This window comes from Olea europaea, chromosome 15 (assembly GCF_002742605.1).
Source record: "Olea europaea var. sylvestris chromosome 15, O_europaea_v1, whole genome shotgun sequence".
In the NCBI taxonomy this organism is placed as follows: Eukaryota; Viridiplantae; Streptophyta; class Magnoliopsida; order Lamiales; family Oleaceae; genus Olea; species Olea europaea.
Genome location: NC_036251.1, coordinates 8,724,488 through 8,729,327, shown reverse-complemented (window position 1 = coordinate 8,729,327; position 4,840 = coordinate 8,724,488). Strand labels below are relative to the sequence as shown.

General features: G+C 30.1%; 1 long non-coding RNA gene across 2 annotated transcripts; it reads right to left on the bottom strand.

Annotated features, from left to right (window-relative positions):
• Window positions 1-1,407: 1,407 nt before the first annotated feature.
• On the bottom strand, window positions 1,408-4,727 carry LOC111410057. 2 transcript variants are annotated; one of them, XR_002705607.1, is made up of 2 exons: window positions 4,375-4,727; window positions 1,408-3,292 (listed from the first exon to the last, which is right to left on the bottom strand). It is a non-coding gene; the product is annotated as an uncharacterized LOC111410057 (long non-coding RNA). The 2 variants fall into 2 exon arrangements; XR_002705606.1 differs by having other exon boundaries at window positions 4,434-4,725.
• Between the last annotated feature and the right edge of the window lie 113 nt (window positions 4,728-4,840).

Genomic DNA, 4,840 nt, shown 5'->3' with positions numbered 1-4,840 from the left:
GATTTTTTGTATTAGAAGGCATGTCAAAGATATACCAAATATAATGTTAACAAATTATCCTTATATGACATCAATTCCTATTGAAGCATTTAAAACTAGTGCATGAGATACTGATTATCTCTTTGATGGGTAAATGTTTTAATTTCTGATTCAAATGATATTTTGCGAGGATTTAAATGATGATACATTTAAATATTATTTTCAAGTTCTTAATTCTTTCCCTGATGCTGAGAAAATTGTTCAATCAAATTGACAATCATTTTTCGACATTATAAAATATCGCCTACTTGGGATAAGGGTTCAAACTACGCAGTTATTCTTAGCATTTTTTATTTTTCATCTTAGTGCACTGTGTTTCAATTTTACATATATTGCACTATTAAAATAATTAAATGATAAAATTAGTCTCAGACCATCAGACCATAAGACAATTATAATAGAGAGAACTATGATGTTGACATGATAGAATTCTCCAAACAAAAATGGGAAGTACTGTGTTCTCAATTAAATTAATTGAAAACATTTAACAAACAATAGTGTAAAACCATTTACCGATATCTCAACAAACATGTATTAAAATGTTGAGATTTATATCCATTAGCATTAACAAGACACAGTCTTAATTTTATAAACTAAAAATTTTGCTCATAGTTTGAAATTTGAACAGTAATTTCACAAACTTCAAGTTGCAATCACATGCAATCATCTAGTATATATATCAAATCTATAAAATACAAATAATATTTAGTGATCAACATGGAGGATGATAAGGGCCCATTTAACACCCTAATTAATTTTTAGAAACATAGAAAATTCAATTTCTATTTTAGCTAGTGACGCTTAATGAAAAATTTTCATAAAAGATAACAAATAGGGTACTGCTTTTCCCATCCACATTTTTTATAAGTACATCCCACTCTAAGTTCATCCCTAATAAAATTTTAAAAAAATACTATTTACATCCACATCATATTCCAATCTTGTCCTTGTTAAATTCATTCATTTAAATACTACATATCCACATGAATTTTATATATTCGTCCCACTTTTGATACATCCCTATCACTATAGACTAGTGAATGCACACGCATTGCACGTGTAGTGGGTGATTTAGTGTAAGTAATAATGTTGAATTTTGGATTTGTAAGATTTCAGTGGAAAATTAACCCTGCATTGAATGAAGATTACATTGAATTATATAAATTGTGTCTACCAATATTTGCCTCACTTCATTTTCTGACGTGTTATCAACAAGACCAATTCTGCCTTTGCCTTTATAACTAATTGTTATCTTTCTTTCCATCAATTGAATACAGTTAAATGGCTCTTGCTTAAAGCTAAACCTAAAACGTCTGTCATACAAAACAAATTTCATCTAATAAACAAAACTACTCTACAAGGAAAAAGTAGAAATGAAGTTGCAGGGCATGTAAACGAGACGGTAAAAGTCTAATCTTGAAGGCATTATTTGAAAGGGTACAATTGAAGTAGAATACTGATATGCTCCAATCTACCTCACATAATCTAGAAGGACCCAGAAGAAGAATAACCTGCAAATGGTGGAAAACTAAAGTCTATTAGAGGGTAAAATTAGTTGGGGGAAAAGTAGTTACATGTATGCTATAAATATAGGTAGATAATAGCCAAATAGAGAAGATATGGAGAAGGATCTAGGGGAGAGAACTGGCCTCTCGAATGCCAAATACTTATTATTTCTTTTGCATTAGAGTTGGAATACATTTCATCAATCTTACATATTTGTATTATCTTTCTATTAAAATGTATTTGAATTTACAGCACTTCAGATTATAGAATACATATTACAATTCTGTCAGATTCTTCTTGTTCTATTTATGTCCTCTTTTTGCCCTTGATTCTGTGTATCGAACAGCTACTGTTGCAGGATCCTATCAAATATATACCAGTAAAATTTTCCTAAAACAAATGTACGGGAAGCATCCATGAGAAAATCATCATTTCAAATATTAAAATGCCAACCTAGAGATAGTAACCTAACTAAATGTATTGATATCAGACTCATATGTGTCATGAAGTACGAGCTAACTTGTGTAAATTAAGACAAGTCTTAACCACTCATTCTAATAGATATACCACGTCCAAATGAATGCCCCCTGAGAACCCTCAACATTTTTCTATAAACAAATGCTAGTTAACAATTGGGAGCAATTGTTAGCATAAGTTATAGATGTTAATATGAGTTTTAAAAGTATAGTTCTACTCACAATACCTCGTCATTTGTGACTAAATGAATATAATATATTGACATTTGGCACTTGAACAATTTTTTAACAAATGCTCAGAATGCTTATTAACATGACTTGTAGGTTCTACATTGTGATTGAAACGTACTTGGTTCATTTTTTGGAAAAATTGTCTTGCACTAAACCGGAAAAAGTTACACAGTATTATAGGAAAAGGGAACAACTATTTTCAGCTATTTTATAGAGATATAATCAACAAACAAAAAGAAAGAATGATCCAAGTGATATTAAATAATTTATAAGCATATAATTATAAATTACGAAACTGACTCCAATAAAAAAACACATCATGTCCATAGTGAGGCAAAATGTCTGGTTTTCTCAATTTCAACAAGCAAGAATTATGACTCGACTTTCTACACTTCCCAAATTGGTCAGACATCTATCTGGATTTGAAGTAAATTACTAATGTAACAATATCCCAAAGAATTGGATGAAAAAATAGAGAGCTGTACATTAGCACAATGTTCGTCACTATAGTTTTGAGCCTTTTGGCTTTAGTTAGAATTCACACAAGAGAACACATTCGTTAAATTCAACAAAATCTCTATCTCATAAATACAAAAAAATTAAAAAAATAGTTATTCAAGCAACTGATATACCAAATATCCATACCGTTCAACAAATGCATCTACAAGCAAACATAATATATTACTTAAAACATTTTCACACATAATGTTCCACACATTTGTCTTAATTATTGTAGCAATTTAGGTTCAAATTTAATCAAAGATCTAGATAGCTTTTCTGACTCACGGTTTCGATGAGGAATTTTTTTGTACTTCATATACTTTTGAGTATATCTAAGCCACACAAATTGGCACTATCCCAAGAAAAAATTACACCTACAATTCACACAAAGAAAAGGAAAAACAATTAACTCATCAAGCTATTGCTTTTATAAATCATGTAACTTAACTCATCAAAATATTCAAGTATTGAACTTTAAAAGGAATTCGCTTAGCATATTCAAGCCACGTATATTGGCAATTTCGAAGAAAAAATGACACCTGCAATTCAGACAAAGAAAAAGAAAAACAATTAACTCATCAAGCTATTGCTTTTATAAAATCAAATAACTTAACTCATCAAAATATTCGAGTACTGGACTTTAAAACTTTAAAAGGAATTCGCAATTTAAGTACATAGTGCACTCCTCTACACTGTTCTTTACTGCGATATTAAAAAAAGATTAATTTTAAAAAATTTGCAGGTATAAGAAAAAATTCACCTAAAATATTTAAGATGCAATGTAATAATACAATAAGCTCAAATTGCTAGAATAAATACCAATAGTTCGACAAAGAGCAAGCATAATTAACTTGTTAACGTATGGCAACTAAGACATGTTTCAACAATGAAAATAATCTCGTTTAACATACTACCTACAAGAATTCTATAGAATTTGGAGTATAACGAGCCATAAAAGATTGGACATGTATCAATTAACTCTAAGAAACTCTGTTGCTTCATCCAACAAAAAATTCAGCAATCGATCATATCCTTTAAGTGTATCAGTTACCGAAAAAAAGAATCAAATGTTAACTTTCCCGAGTTATGCTAAAAAGAACCGATGTATTTGGATACCGATCTAAGAAACAAAATATATATCCATCACCGTCCAGTAGATATGATCTTTGGCATAGAGCATGATATGAATAATTGCATTGACATTTAGTGTGTCAAAATCGAACTATTTCGAGGCTTTCCTTGAAGCATGAAAGATAGAGGATAGAACAGATTACATGGAAAAAAAATTTTAATTTCACGGATAAACAGCCAAAGCGATTGATTTTTTACCATTATCATCACAACATGAACAATAACTCAACGAAAATTTCACAAACTACCGAAACCAAAAACAATTGATTTTTTACCCTAGACTCCCAGAACCCAAAAGCCTATACACAGAGCTCACATTACAGATAAACAAAGAAAATAAAAACAAAAAAAAAAGGTTCACGCACACTTACGTTGGTGGATCTGAAATTGTTACCAAAAAAATTAAGGAACATTTCACCAAATAAATATTCATAGTTCAACATGTACATAATCATGAAAATAAACTAATTTTTAGGTATCAGAAACATACGTAGATTGGACAAGTGGATAGACTTTTTAGGATTTTTTCTTCTTTTTCAGTAATTTTACCTTTCTGGGTTCCTCTTTGTTTATGCTTAGAGTTAGATCTGAGGCACAAATTGTAACAATTTGAAGCTAAGCTCGAAAACAGAACAAAATTCCCAGATCTAGATAGAAACAGAAAAGGCAAAACAAGATTTTAAAAAGAAAAAAGAAAAGGACAGTGATATTGGTGGGTAGAAAGAACAACCATAGAGAGAAAATGAAACGTACATGAAAGAACGAAGAGAGGGATTGAGATTTTGTGGGAAAATGGAGGAAAAATGAATAAAAAAGAGAGAGATTAGCAGCAACCTAATTTTTAGAGTTAAATGTTTGAATACAAGTTTATTTTGTAAAGTGTCATGTTTCACTCATCGTACTTTACCTTGCATTCGATTACTTATTGAATTTTTTTAAGTTGCACTCCATTGCTC